This window comes from Loxodonta africana, chromosome 9, assembly GCF_030014295.1.
Source record: "Loxodonta africana isolate mLoxAfr1 chromosome 9, mLoxAfr1.hap2, whole genome shotgun sequence".
In the NCBI taxonomy this organism is placed as follows: Eukaryota; Metazoa; Chordata; class Mammalia; order Proboscidea; family Elephantidae; genus Loxodonta; species Loxodonta africana.
In genome coordinates, this window is record NC_087350.1 from 64,742,154 (window position 1) to 64,758,824 (window position 16,671).

General features: G+C 36.4%; 1 protein-coding gene across 2 annotated transcripts in view; it reads right to left on the reverse strand.

Annotated features, from left to right (window-relative positions):
* The window catches only part of KIAA1958 (KIAA1958 ortholog), a 153,559-nt gene that overhangs the window by 34,686 nt on the left and 102,202 nt on the right, over positions 1-16,671 (reverse strand). The window lies entirely within an intron of this gene.

Sequence of the window (16,671 nt, forward strand, 5' to 3'; positions counted from 1 at the left end):
CTAGGAATTCCTCTTTTAGAAACTTATCCTAAGGATTTAATTTGATATGTGTATAAAAATGTATGCTCAAGGATGTTCTTTAAGGCAAATTAATAAAAGTGAAAATGTAGAAACTACCTGACTATCCACCAAAAGCATCATAAAATAGATTTTGGTACATCTATGCAATGGAAAGCTATGTAGCTATGTAACAATTACTTTCCAAGGCTATGGATTTTTTAAAAAGTTACAAAACAGTAAATATAGTTTGATTACAAATACAAAAAAAAAAAAAAGCCCACCAAAATATTAATAGTTTTCTATGGGTAGTACCATTCCTGTGGTTTCCCCCCTGCTTTTTTTTTTATATCTATAGGGTTGCTATGATTCAGAATTGACTCAGTGGCAAAGGGTTAGTTTTTTGTTTGGTTTTATAATTATTAGTATTTATCAAATTATTCACAATAAATATTTATTGCCTTACCTTTAAAAAACATTATCTATTTTAAAAAAGCAAATGCTCATCTTGTTTTTTGAAATAGTTCAGCCTAAAGATGTCTGTCATAAAATTCAGTGTTTTAAAAATTATCTTTTGAAGTACTATATTATCAACATTAAGTATCATATATTAGCCATTTAGTCATTTGAAATCTTTTTAGAAAAAACAATTATGAATAAATTAAACTTTTTAACAAAAGAAAACATTTTCTGATTTTTAGGCTAAATATTATTCAACTTCAGCTCTAATATTCCTCCCCTATCAGGGAAGTAAAACTTGTCACATTTTTAAGTAAGTAACTTACAAACACATTTAAAGACAGGCTCCTTGTTTCTATGAAAACATAAAGGAAGTTCCAGCTATAAAAAATTTTAAACAAAATTAAATACTATCATATTAAAATAGAGTGGTTGTTTCTATGTGGAACATTCATTTTTCTATGAGTAAAGACTTTGGTAGATTATTCAGATATGAAAGAAATAACTACATTTCTGCAAAGTAATTGAGACAAAATGTTATATTTTCAGTTTTAACATAAATATTTTCTTTATTAAATTATTTTAGTAATATAACAACTGCCAACCTTTGGTCAGCAGCCAAGCTCTTAACCACTGGTGCCATCAGGGCTCCAGTAGTACCACAAAGATATCTGGAATTAACCAACTTAATTATATTTTGAACTGCCATTCCTATTTGCTTGGAGAACATTGGCAAATGTGCCAAATACAATGAATGGCACATGGAGAATCACATATGAATAAAAAGATTTTCCTACAAATGAGGAACCGGACATGTACTTAGCTTGGTATGACTTCGCACCTATGTAAAAGGCATCTGGCAAAGGGATTGTTGGAGGTAAAGGCAGATGGCCTACAGCGCTCAGACTGAAAGGCAGATAGAAAGTTCATTGTTTGCTATAGAGCTTTCTGCTCCATTAACAGGATTTTCAGGCCTAGAGGTTCGACAGAGGTGGGCTGTGTCTGAGCAGTCACATGCACAAACGCTCCCCTTCCAGAACTGTCCCCCCCTCAGTGGTCAGAGACAATACTGTACGTGGAATGCTCTGCTCACTGTGTGTGATGGTTCACGTTGTGTGTCTACTTGGCTAGGCCATGATTCTCAGTATTAATTATCCTCCATTTTGTGATCTGATGCAAGAGGATTTTCCTTGGGGGTGTGGCCTGCATCCAACATATACGGGTGTTCTGGCAAAACTCTCTCTCACTCCTGCATTCGACTCATCACCATCTGACCTCTAGTTCTTGGGTCATGAGCCAACAGCCTCCTGCCTGACCTGCAAATTTTGGGAGTCGCAAGCTCCCACAGCTCCATGAGCCAGCAGCCTTCTGTCTGACGTGCTGATTTTGGGTTTGTCAACCCCTGCAACCACGTGAGTCAGGAGAAGCCTTCAGCCTGATGTCTGACCTACAGATTTGGGACTTGTTAGCCTCCACAACTACGTGACAATGGGCTCAAACACAGCAAAGATTGTGAGGATGGTACAGGATCAGGCAGTGTTTTCTTCAATTGGATTGCAACGGACTCAAAGGCACCTAACAACACAACTGAGTGACCCATTTCCTTGAAACAAATCTATGTGTATATATATCTAAATCTATATGCTTCACTGGTTTTGCTCTTCTAGAGAACCCAGACTAAGACACTATGCACTGACCAGATTCTGGGGTCAGTGCACAGTGTCCAGAATTTGATTCAAATTGTGGTCTAACTTGTATTTTAAGTTGTTTGTTGTTAACTACAAAAATCAGCCAGCTTTGCAGAAAACGTTTTATTAAATGAATGAAGACTGGTCATTATACGCAAACACAGACAAAATACTGTGAATAAAGCATGCTCTTGTTATAGAGACATCACTGACACTCATTAGTTGATTTTATTGGATTGTTTTTCTTATTTCCACAGGTTTTAGGCTGTACCAACACAAATACTGAAAACAATAGAAAATTATACCACATTAGAGGCAAACATTATACACATAATGGAATTAACTACTAGGACATAAAACTAGATTTTTATTTAAAGCACAAACACACAGACAAACATGAAGCAAAAACAGTGAGCTGATAAAGATGCAAACATCTTAGTGTAAAAGATCAGTGAGCAGCAAAATAAAAATGAAGTCAACAGTACACTCTTAGGAACAAAGAAATTCTACCACATCAGTACAAACATTAACTGGCAGAGGATTAATTAACCAAGAGCATCACAGTCATACATTTTAACATATTAACATAATTCTCCCTCCATTTCAACTCATTTTTCTCCTTTCTTTTACAAATTATAATTGTAGCAGCTTTAAAAAAAACTTTAAAAATATGATTAGGGTGAAACAGGCACAAATGTGCTTTTTCATGTACATCAGTTAAAAGTCAAGTGGTCAGAAAATATAGAAAAAATGAAAGTCTATCAAATAGGGGAAAAGGCAATTGCATCCTCACAGAATTAGTACTATGTTATTTCAAAATTTTTTTCTATGTATTAATTGTGGTTACTCGATTTCTAAGCAGCTTTCTGATGTTAAATTATACTGGCTGAACTGATAAATCCACATAATTTCTTACTCCCAATTATTATTACAAGAAAGGTGGAAGACTTTATCTGAAGCTGAACACAGCGTTCATTCTACTAAATCACAAACGTCCTTCATTTTAACAAATAAATGAGTCACACGTAGTGATTCTGTTGAATCTAAAATGCTTCCATTCATTTTCCCACCAGGTTTCAGGCCTATGGGATTACAGTTACATTTTCAGATCACAATGTAAAAGGTACAAACTATTGCTCACCATAGCGCTAATCTGGCAAATCTGTCTCGCCTTAGCAGTAAAAAAACAGGTGAAAAGTCATGGGGGAAACATATTCTATAAATTAGAAACCTAGCAAATATGTATTATTTGGTTTAAAACTTGCCCTAGGCACAAAGGCCTCAGGACACGGGAAAGAGTCAGATGACCCAAAGAGGGAAAATAAATCCAAGAGCAGGATTCAAATCAACAAGCACCCGGTCGAACAGAAATTGTTAATCATTGTTCATCAAGTTATATCACACCATGATCTTTGGTGCCCAAGAGGAATTCTAGGTACAAAGGCTTTCCCTAAAAACAGCCAATGCAGGAATCAAGAAACACTTTTGTCTCTGGAGGTCACTGGACAAAGGGAGAGCTTCTTTAGAAAATGCAAAATGGAATTTCTTTTTATTGCTTTATCACCTCACTGAGGGGCAAATGTTTAAAGCATGTTCTGGAGAAAGGGCTCACAGTTAAAATCTGCCTTTCTTTTTTCCTTAAGCAAAAAGTGGCAGGGGCTCTGATGAATTAGTTCTAATATTCTTAGAATTAAATCAGCAATTTCAGCAGCAACGTCTCCAAACACGGCTCTGGCTGTCGCTATGTATCTGACAGAAACACAAAGAGCCTTTATGTAATTCAGCAGATTATCCCTTTATTAAAGGAATCTTGTAATTACAAACCCATTGAGCAGACATAATGGAAACTCTGTGCTAAGTGAGGAGTTTTGGCATGTTGGTGTAAAAAGGCTCTTTGGGAAGCAGCCTACTTTTCTTAACATTTTATGACAGCTTTCCTCCCATTTTAAAAGTATAAATGTATAAATAAAATATAATGAGATTTCCTCCATGCAATTTTAACAAAGCATAGTAGAATTAATCCACTCAAACAGTTTTCTCTCTACTTTCAAAGTGTGTTTGGAATTGCTTAGGCAAGGTGGAAACACCAAGAACCAAATTAAAGACAGGTGGGCATGAAAAAATTCTGACGGTCAAAGGCAACCAAGTATGTTAAATAAGTCTATGAAAATACTGAATTATAAAAGTTAATATTTGGAATGCTGAGGTTTCAATTGTCTCTTAAATGTAAAATAAAATTTAAATGTTCTTATTAAATGCAATTGAAACAATAAGCCATGATAACCAAAAAAATAATGTATGCACCTCACAGTCTTCTATTATTACATTGTTTAGTCTCAAAATGTCCAGATCCAGAGAAATTATGCTGCTACACTATTATTCTATAGAATTTTGCTGCAAGGGGCTCCAGCATCAGAAAACAAACAAAAAGATCTGAACTTCTATGATACTGGTGAGGAATGAGCTTCTTGGCTCAAGTAGACACATGAGACTATGTGGGTGGCTCCTGTCTGGAGGCGAGATGAGAAGGCAGAAGGGGACAGGAGCTGGCTGAACAGACACAGGGAAGAGGAGGAATGTGCTGTCTTATTACGGGGACAGCAGCTAGGAGTACATAGCAAGGTGTGTAAAACTTTTTGTATGAGAGACTGACTTGATTTGTAAACTTTCACTTGAAGCGCGCACATACACAAAGATTTAAATTTCTAGAGAGGGAAACTTGGAAAGTTTGGAACTCTTGTTTGCTCTTTTTGCAAACGATCTCGTTTCAAAGAGCTGGGGTAAGTGTGAAAGAAAAGCTGAACTGGCCTGGGATTATACATATGAAATAAGATATTAAAGTTTGGCACCACTTGATGACTACAATATTTCCTTCTGTAGAGGCCATTAAATGCTGGCTCAAAATATTAAACAATGAAGTACATATTTTTGCAAGTCACACATACAAATGTTGACTGGCACAGCCCCTTAGCACAGTTTTTCAGTTTAACTACAGTAAGTGATAGCAGCAATGGTTAACATTTCTACAGAAACACCACAAACGCACATATGAAAGAGCACCTACAACAACATGCAAAATCTCAACAATGACATCACCGAATATTACACAATGCATAGAAATTGTAATAGTTTTTGGCAAGTTTTTTTTTTTGTAACAAATGCTTTATAAAACAAAAGTTCTTTTGTTATAAATGCTATTTAAAAATTGTAATACAATGGATTGTTGTTATAAAAGTTCAGTTAGATAAAGTTAATCTAGTGGATTAATACTAAACGTGGACCTGCTACTTCATCCAGTATAAACTGTCAGAAATTAACGTCTAGTGGAAGCATACTAAGGTATTTGATTTATAAAACGTAAGAATTACAGAAAGTAAACAGGCATAAAAAATCACTAAAACACAGTACGTACAATTACTGTTAGGATTTCATATTGCTGATGTCTTCCTAATTCTGCTACCACAAATAAATTTATGGGCAAAGATTTTCAAAGCTCTTATTGAAATGAATGTATAATGATGTAAACGCTAATTCCAGTGTAAAACAAAAAAGAACATGAGAAGTCTAGCAAAATTCAACATGCCATAAGAAGACAAATAATTCCATTATACCTTTTTTTTTAATCATCCTCGAATTTGATTTTTTTTCTTCAATCATGATTTGGTAAATATAACCTGAAGGATAAAAATCTGCAAATGTTTTAATATCTATGAATTTCTTTCCAGAAGGATAAACAAGACGATATGAGAGAAAATTTATACTTTGTATTTTGTATCTTCCTACTGTCTCTTTCACTAGTTCTCATTTTCCTTCCCCTTATGATCTCCAGATATATTCATTTTAGAAACATAATTATGTTGATGGAAAAAAAAAAACCCATGAGGATATGTCCCAAACCTTCAAGTATGATTTTTAAATATTTTATATTTAAAATATAAACTTTCTTTACACTAAAACAGGATATTGCAGACTCATTCAAAACCAATTAATATGGATGCTATGGAACTGAATACTCAAGTGAATACCAAATTAAGGAAAATCTTACTTTTTAATTCATAATCTATAACTAGAATTCACATACTTTAAGATTATAGTCTGTTTCCATAACTGAAAACTAAATGGAAATGTGGTGGGCTGAGAGATGTTGGTTACAATAAAAAGGAGAACAATTACATTCAGAAATTCTCCTGTCAAATTTCAAAAAAAGTTGCCAAAATCAAAATACAACCCTACACAATGAAACATGAAGATTCGTATGCAGAAATAGTCTATTTTTTTTTTTTTTTAGCTTGAAATAAAAACCTACTCCTAATGGAAACTTGAGAACTTGAAAAACCATTTCAATTTTGAAAACAATGAGATACTGTAACTCAGTGGAAATGCAGGGTTATTTTTCTTCCCTAACCTCTTATCTATGAATTAGAGGTCAGGGTGTCTGGGGTCTACTCCTGGCTCCTCCCCTAACGAGGCGCATACACCCCGACACTCACTGAATCTCTCTGGCGCTCAGTTTCTTCTTCTGTAAAAAGAAGGGTGGATTAGATCAGATGCTTCCAATCTTGTTTTATACCCCAGCACACCTGAAGAACGTGTAACAGAAGTAACAGTGGCTCATTCAGTCTAGTGAGTCTCAAAGTAGAAAAGTATGAGAATCCCTGGGAAGTCTGTGTTTAGGGACCTGTTCTTTTTGTAATCTCCATCTCCTTGTCCACCCCCACCCCACCCTGGAAGACATGGTGACCTTTATTCTTCACAGCATTGAGAATCACTGGGCCAGATGATCTCTTGGGTCCTTTCCAGGTCTAGCCTCTATGAATATAATCCAACAAAGATGGTTTACATTAACACTCTGACCTAATTAATACTCTGATCCCATTAGTATTCTGAACTAATATTCTGATTGTAATTCAGCAAAATTATGGTTTACATAAAAACTCAATTTAAATGTTTTAAAATGATTTTTTTTTTTTAATGAAATCTTCCATACCAAATCAGATCTTTCCCTTAGCTTTGGCAGGCCTTATTGGTCAATCTACAAATAGGCTGGACCAAGAGAAATTTTGAGTATTTGTTTAGAAAAGTGAAATCAGAGTTCCTGGCAGTTTACCAATATCATCCCCTCTTTTCTGCTGTTACATCATTAGAAATGCACCAACCAGACAATACAACCAGGATGATTTCTGCAGTGTATTTCTTTATCCTAATCCTATTCTATGGCGAGGCTGGCTTCATTGCTTTGCCTTATTAAAAGCTATGCACTTTTATCATCTCAGCCAGAACCAAGTGGGAAAGAAAAGCATTAAAACACACACACACACACACACACACACACAATCAACTGCCTTTGTCAATTCTAAAATCAAACCCATTGCTGTTAATTCCAACTCACAGCGACCCTATAAGACAGAGCAGAACTGCCCCATAGGGTGTCAAAGGAGCAGATGGTGGATTAGAACTGCTGACCTTTTGGTTAGCAGCCGAGCTCTTAACCACTGTGCCACAAGGGCTCCTCCTTGTCAATACTATTTCTTAATAATTAACTCTGTCTCTCTGTACCATATCATATGGTAGATGTGCAGAGATATATATACAGAAATTCTATTTGGGAAAAATGAGCCCTGGTTGTGCAGTAGTTAAGTGCTTGGCTGTTAACTGAAAGGCTGGCGGTTTGAAACAACCAGCCATTCAGTGGGAAAAAGAGGTGGCAGTCTGCTTCTGTAAAGATGTGCAGCCTTGGAAACCCTATGGGGCAGTTCTACTCTGTCCTAAAGGGTTGCTGTGAGTTGGATTAGACTTGATGGCAACCGGTTTGGTTTTTGGCTTTATTTGGGAAAAATCTATTAAACTGATTGATAGAGAACTTAATTCTTTAATATTTATAACTATTTTTTTCATGAATGAACCTTTTATAAAACACCTTACTGCAATAACTTACATATACTCCCCTTGAGCTTTCCCTTAGGCTTAGACATTTATTTCTTCTCTCACCTGGTACACAGACTTTATTTATAGGAGCTAAGTATTACAGTTTTATTCTGGCTAGAGAAGTAAAGATCAAAATACACCTTTCCTATAGATAAAGGAAACCAGTCAGAATAAGGCTGATTAAAATTGAAGGTGTTTCTCATAGTCAACTACGGTACTAGTCTAAGTAGAAAAAAATCTGTACTACTTCACAGTCTAATTCTGGAAATCATAAGGAAAGTATTTTTTCTACAAGAGCTTTCTGTTATCACAATCATAATACATTAAAAAACAAAAAGAAATAGCAACAATAAGACCCTTTATTAAGTATTGGCACCAAACTTGCAGGAAAGACCAAACTCCAAGGTAGACTGGCAACCAATATTCAGTATCTGGTCCATGGTAATATATGCTTCAAGGCTTAAGAGAACTATTCCCTTTGCCTAGAACTGCCCTTCCTATCTGAATTACAAAAAACTTCGTTGAAATTGGGTTTGAGGCTCCATTTGAGATAAAAACAAATGACAATCATTTGCTGTTGTTAGGTGCCATCAAGTTGGTTCCAACTCTTAGCCACCCTATGTACAAAAGAATCAAACACTGCCCGGTCCTACACAATCCTTGCTATGTTTGAGCCCAGTGTTGCAGCCACTGTGTCAATCCACCTTGTTGAGGGTTTTCCTCTCTTTTGATGACCCTATACTTTACCAAGCATGATGTCCTTCTCTGGGGACTAGCTCAGCCTGATAACATGTTCAAAGTACGTGAGACAAAGTCTTGCCATCCTTGCTTCTAAGGACCATTCTGGCTGTTCTTCCAAGACAGATTTGTTCGTTCTTCTGGCAGTCCAAGGTATATTCAATATTCTTCACCAGCACCATAATTCAAAGGCATCAATTCTTCTTTGGCCTTCCTTACTCACTGTCCAGCTTTCGAATGCATATGGGGTGATTAAAAATACCATGGCTTGGGTCAGGTGTGCCTTAGTCCTCAAGGTGAGATCTTTGCTCTTTAAGACTTTAAAGACCTCTGTTGCCGCAGATTTGCCCAACACAATGCATCGTTTGATTGCCTGACTGCTGCTTCCATGGGTGTTGATATGTGGGTTAAATTAAAATGAAATCATTGACAACTTCAATCTTTTCTCTGTTTATCACTATGTTGCTTATTGGTCCAGTTGTAAAGATTTTTGTTTTCTTTATGTTAAGGTGTAATACGTAGTGAAGGCTTTACAATCTTTGATCTTCAGTAAGTTAAAGGTTGTTAATGAGTCTTCCTCTGATCCTGATGCCCTGTTCTTCTTCATATAGTCCAGCTTCTCGGATTATTTGCTCAGCATACAGAATGAGTTAAGTATGGTGAAAGGATACAACCTTGACGCACACCATTCCTGATTTTAAACCATGCAGCACCCCCTTGTTCTGTTTGAGTGACTGCCTCTTGGTCTATGTACAGGTTCCACATAGGCTTAATTAAGTGTTCTGGAATTCCCGTTCTTCACAATACTATCTACAATTTGTTAGGATTCACACAGTCAAATGCCTTTGTGTAGTCAATATAACATAGGTAAACATCTTTCTGGTATTCTCTTTCAGCCAAGATCTGACATCACCAACGATATCCCTGGTTCCATGTTCTCTTCTGAATCCGGCTTGAATTTCTGGCGGTTCTCTGTCGATGTACTGCTGCATCTGCTTCTGAATGATTTTCAGTATAATTTTACTTGCATGTGATGTTAATAATATTGTTCAGTAATTTTCACATTCCATTGGATCATCTTTTTTTGGAATAGGCACAAATATGGAGCTCTTCCAGTTGGTTGGCCAGGTAGCTGTCTTCCAAATTTCTTGGCATAGACTAGTGAGTGCTTCCAGCATTGCATTTGTTGAAACATCTCAGTTGGTATTCTGTCAATTCCTGGAGCCTTGTTTTTCACCAATGCCTTCAGTGCAGCTTCGACTTCTTCTTTCAGTACCATTGTTCTTGATCATATGCTACCTCCTGAAATGGTTGAACGTTGACCAATTCTTTTTGTACATTGATTTTGTGTATTCTTTCCATCTTCTTTTGTTGTTTCCCGCATCGTTCAATTTTTTTGCCAGTAGAATCCTTTAATATCAACTCAAGGCTTGAAACTTTCATTGGTTCTTTCAGCTTGAGAAATGCCAAATATGATCTTCCCTTTTGGTTTTCTAACTTCAGGTCTTTTTATATTTCATTATAATATTTTACTTTGTCCTCATGAGTCGCCCTTTGAAATCTTTTGTTCAGCTCTTTTACTTTATCATTTCTTCCATTTGTTTTAGCTAGTCTACATTCAACATCAAGTTTCAGAGTCTCTTCTGACATCCATTTTGGTCTTTTCTTTGTTTCTTGTCTTTTTAACTACCTTTTGCTTTCTTCATGAATGATGTCCTTGATGTCATTCTACAACTCGTCTGGTCTTTGGTCGTTAGTGTTCAGTGTGTCAAATCTATTCTTGAAATGGCCTCTAAATTCAGGTTGGGATATACTCACGGTCAAACTTTGGCTCTTCTGCACTTGCTCTAATTTTCTTCAGCTTCAACTTGAACTTGCATATGAGCAATTGATGACCTGTTCTGCAACTGGCCCCTGCCCTTATTCTGACTGGTGCTACTGAGCTTCTCCATTCTCTCCCTCAGGTGTATTGATTTGATTCCTGTGTATTTCATCCAGTGAGGTCCATGTGTATTGTCACTGTTTATGTTGTTGAAAAAAGGTATTTGCAATAAGTCACTGGTCTTGCAAAATTCTAGCATATGATCTCCCATGTCATTTCTATCACCAAGGATACATTTTCCAACTACTGATCCTTTTTGTTTCCAACTTCTGCATTCCAATCACCAGTATTTACCAATGCAACTTGATTGCATGTTTGGTCAATTTCAGACTTCAGAAGTTGGTAAAAAAAATCTTCAATTTCTTCACCTTTGGCATTAGTGGTTGGTGTGTAAATTTGAATAATAGTCGACCAGTTGAATAACTGGTCTTCCTTGTACAAGTATGGATATTATCCTATCACTGATAGCGTTGCACTTCAGAACAGATCTTCAAATGTTCTTTCTGATGATGAATGCCATACCATTCCTCTTCAATTTGTTGCTCCCAGCACAGTAGACCACGTGATTGTCTGATTCAAAACAGCCAGTATCAATCCATTTAGCTCACTAATGCCTAGGATATCGATCTTCAAGTGTTCTAGTTCATTCAGTTTTCCTTGATTCATACTTTGTACCTTCCACATTCCATTTACTGATGGATGTTTGAAGCTGTTTCTTCTCAATTTGAGTCGTGCCACATCAACAAATGAAGGACAACCACTTAAACACATAATTACTTCTGCACATAAACACTCACCTCCATGACAAAGTTTATCATTCTTTAAAGAGTGACACAAACTCTTTCGCTGTCTAGTCATGGCCAGGAGGAAACAAACTGTGGGATATCCCATCTCAAAATAACCTCAGTAATGGGGTCTGAATAATGTTATGCTAACATACATGCCAGGTGATGGCACAGATCTCAACTGATTTGGAGTTGAGTGAATATTGATGATTCCATCACACTAGAGATTTCATTCATAATTCATCACTTCCAGAGGGTATAGGGAAGCACAACAAATCACTCTGAGAACAAAAAGGTAGGGCAGAAAAGCACAGTGCTTAACATGATCTGGATCTAGTTTTAGATCCTACTGTTCTTATGCACTAACTGTGATACTGGCAACCTATTTGAGTTCTCTGGAATTCCTCTGTTACAGAACAGAAATAGTGATATAGGGCTACTGTGAGAATTAAGTAAAACAACTTATAGAAACAGTGCAATGGTATATAGGAAGACTCAACAAATGATAGTCATTGATGACAAATTTGTACATTTTCATGCATGTGTGTACCTATGTGAATACAATGGATGGTGCAGAAATGGCTTCACCTTACTACTGATTTTAAAGCAGGTCCTAAGGACGATTCTCCACAAAATTCTCAAAGTAGTAATATGTATTCTGCAGCAAAAAAAAAGGACTAATTGTATGAGTACAATTTGGAAAATTATGCAAAGTAAGGTTTTTTTGGGGGTGTGGGCTATCAAAAATGAAACTTTTATTACAGTATCTTTTATAAGCTCTTTGAGAGCAGAGACTATCTTACACGTCTTTGTACCCCTCCCACTGACTAGATTCTAGATGTTCATTAAATATTTGTTGATGTGACTGTAAACTTTCATCTCAGTAAAATCATTTAATTTCATGGTATCTGGCAACTAAGCCATATGATTTAGGTAAGTCAATGTTACGAAAGTTTCAACTAACGATGATCTAATTGAAAAACAAGAGACCAGACCCATGTTAGAAAATTTTCATACTATTCCTTGGCAGATTGGGAAGCAATTTAACCTGGGGAAAATCATAATTATTATATAATAATAATATTTTAAATAGCTGATGTAGATTTATGAATCATACACTAGCCTTATTAACCAGGACAACAAACAGAATCTTAAGTATAAGCTCTTCTGGATAAATATCGTGAATATCTCTAACTTTTCTCAAACATTATGGTTTGAGAAAAAATTGTTAACATCTGTGTTTAAGTTTTCAATAACTAGTCACTCACGAGTATGGAAGAAAGATCGAATTATGCAGCTATGTCATCCAAATGCTGACAGATGGGTTCAGCATTTTTGTTGTAGACGCTGCAAAACTTCCAGAGTCATGTGCGGGGCAGTGGGTAATTTTTTACGTGATGTGACACTGATCTTAAAGTGTAAACTTTGCAAATACAGCTTTATTGGTTTCGCATGAACCACAAGATTTCCTGGGAAAGCAGTTTATTCAGCTGTGGTTAACACTTGCCAGACTGTTGGATTTTTGCTAAAGCACTTACGTGATTCTGGCATCTCCCTCTGTCACAGTTTGAACATGATTTTTTTTTTTTTTTTAAGTTAAAATTACAGACAGTAAAAATGGCATCTGGCAGTGATATGTCCTCAGTATTGTTTAGATAAAAACACATAATTTAGAGGTAGCTGCAGATAATTTTCATAATTCAATTAACTCAAAGAGATATTATAATTTGACTATGTTTCTACCAAGCCATTCTTTGGAAAGCAGTCTTTTGAATTAAATGTGACATTGTTCCTATTTGGTCTGAGTTATCATAGCAAAATATAAATAAAAAAAGAATAATTCACATTCGCAGTTTGGCTGCGTTCTTTCTAAATGAAAATGCCATAGATGAAGAAAGAGAGGTTTTCACTTCAGTACCTTGATATAATATAAACAGGGATTTGGAATTTTCTAGCTCTGCTTCCTCACTGCCTATTGCCTTTCTTCCTCATTACAAACTTATTTTGCTGTCAAAACATATATCAAGAATCTAGAAAACATGTCAATGCGAAGGTAAAATGCAAAATCATGCTTTAAGTGCTTCATAGAACATTTGTTTTTTTTTTTTTTTTAAAGAGGTAACTCATAAAAATAACCTTATTTTTAAAATGAGTGTTTTTAAAGTAGGGGATCTTGTGCACTTCTAAACTGGTTATAAGGAGAACAGAAAGGTTTTGTAAAGAGAACTGGGAGAAAGAGGCCCTGTGGTTCAAAATGAATGGAAAAGGAGGAATTAAGGGGCAAGTATGCCACCATGAAAGATCCCTTAGCATTCCTCTTAATCCCTGGACAGCCTTGAGAGATGGGAAGAGACCATGTCTCTATCTGTGGCTCATATCCCTGGAAACTAATGACTGAGTTGGTACTGAGAAAGGCTGACAGAAAAAACTCTGGCATCAGATGACAGACAGCAACTATTTCCTTAGCTATAATCTAATTTACTTGTCTTGAGGTCAGTGTAAAATGAAGATGACTCACCTTTTCAGAATTGTTGATAGGATTACAGATAATATATATAGAAATAAATATGTATGTATTGAAATATGTCTGGAGAAATATTTACCACAATGTTAACAGTGGTTATCTTTGGCTAGCGATTTATGAGTACTTAAGTTTTTTCTTTATGCTTACCTGTATTTTCTAATTTTCTTTCAATTACTATTACTTACATAACTAATACGTGTAAGTCACTCAGCACAGTCCTGGCACTCACACTGGTTCAAAAACGACAGCCATCATTATTATTAATATAAAACAATAAAGCAAGATGTTGCCCTCTCAATGAGCTTCTGCCCTTTCTTTGCTTTTGTATATATCAATGGATACCTCTCTATGGAGGAAAAGTGACGAAAATGAAGTTAATGCCACCACACAATGTCCGTGGCAGACTTTCCACTCCTGAGCCAAATGAAAGGTCACAGCTTAGAAAAATTTGTCTTTATGTGTTTATGGCTTAGTGTTGGAAACTGCTGCTCCGCCATGGGGAAAGCTCAGCTAATATGACAAATCAGCAATGCTAATCAGAATGAAATTCGCCCTGGTCATACAAAATTTATACATAAAATACCACCTACCTTCCTAACTACTGCAAATTATGAGGTTGCCTTGAAGAACAAACACCTCCCAATAGAATGCCCAGACCCATAATGCAATTAAGATTTGGAGTTTATATGTGGTAATAGTTATACAAGATAGGAGCCTAGCTCAGTATTATTTTGGTTCTAATATCTGAATTTATTTTATTTTTGAAGTACCTTAACTAATAAGTCACCACAGCCTTCAAAAAGTGAAAACAAAGACCTTGGAAAAACTACCACAAATACTGTTTAACCAAATTATCATTATTATAATTGCAGGCTATGGCAGGTTAATGCATTTACATTTACTGCAGAAGAAACTGCACGCTTTCAAAAATGCTTTGACTTCAGCTAAATCTGGTAATGAAATATTGTAACCTAAAGTAAGTGTCAGTATGCCTTTGATCTCAACTACAGAGCCAAGTAACCCCCTAGGGAAAGGAGACCAAAATTTAATGCTTATAAATAAATAATTCAGGTGATTTGAGCTTTGAAGAGGATTTTTTTTTTGGGGGGGGGGGTTGTTTTTGTCTCCACTAATGCTTCTAGATTTTTAGTAAGACTTTTCTATTCTCTACCTTCTCTTTGTGCTATGATATACAATCTAATGCTTGGGAACATTTTCAAAGCTTCTGCAGTTTTAAATTTCTAACGAATCTGATAAACTTCATTTACACTGATTTCTAAGAGAACAAAGGAAATTCTGTTCATGATCCAGGTTCAAGTACAACAGTAAAAATTAGCTACGTAACAGTCTTTTTTGCCACAATATTAGACTCTGCATATTATTTAAAAACTACCTATCTTCCAAAAGTGAATGATACCTTTAATCCTTCCTCCTCCCCAGTACCTTTCCCAAAAGGAAAAGACAGAGCTAAAAATACTGGATTTTCAAACATTGCAAAATATGAGGCACAGGAGCTAAAATTCCAATTAAGTTAAAAAAAAAAACCAGTATGTAAATAATTTGATGTCAAGTTTAAATCAACACTTTATATTCTGGATCAGACTGAATACAATCTTGTGCAAGCAGTAAAGCTAGTGCAGCTTCTTCCTGGTTAACACAGAATTAAAAAAAAAAAAAAAAGCCATTTATTAGGTAGCCTAGAAATCAGAGATGAGTTGGGAAGGAAAAGCAAGAGTTGAGGACGCAGGGTCTAGCATGACTCTAAGTTTCCTTTTGAAAGTTTAAAAAAAAAAAAAACACAAAAATGAAATTCCTTCTCTATTTTTTCTTGCCTGAGAACCACTATGATTTGTAAAGTCTGCACCAGTAATTACATTTAATCACCCACAAGTACATCTCTTAAGCCTATAAATACTATATTAGTAATACTAAACTATCTCCATTGGCTTATTTGTAAAAAGAAAAATATATTATATATTTATATTTTTATAAAGTGAACACTGAAGGCAGAGGAAAGGGAATGAGAAAGAGTGTATAATCACTGTTTCTCTGGACACAGTAACCAAACTGGGGTCTTGCTCCAGCCACCTGGTCAGGCCGTGTCTGAGGAAGAGTCATAGGAGGCAGAGACGATGAAATTGCCACTGTTGGAGCGGCTGGCCACTGGCTGGGCGGCCTGCTGGCTCAGGCTGTTACAGATAAGCACCAGCTGGTTGCTCTGGGCCTCGGACAAGGTGCTGCAGCTCTGATACACACTGAAGTTGGTCTTCCTGCCGGGGATGTTACCCTTCTCACACATGGTCTTCACCATCTTGGCCAGCTTGTTCTTGCCGAGGGCCTGGCAGTTGTACCAATGCAGAGCCGCCAAGTTCACGACTGGCTTGATGGACAAGTAGAAAGGGGCGTCCTCGTAGCGCATGGCAGGAGGCCGCCGCTGGGCATACTCCTTATAGTCCTGTACAGGGCAGGTTTGGGGGGCATGTTGGGTAGCATACACACGGGAGTCTGTGCCCCCTCTCTTGGTTTTAGCATTCAGATCACCAGTGTCTTGACCCATCCACTCCAAGTATTCCAGGCCTGTTTCCGTTACTCGGAGCCGGATATCACCCCATTTCAAGGTAGATCCATGGAAGCCTGTGCAGTGTCCAAAAGCCTTTGTGTTGTTGAGCCAGA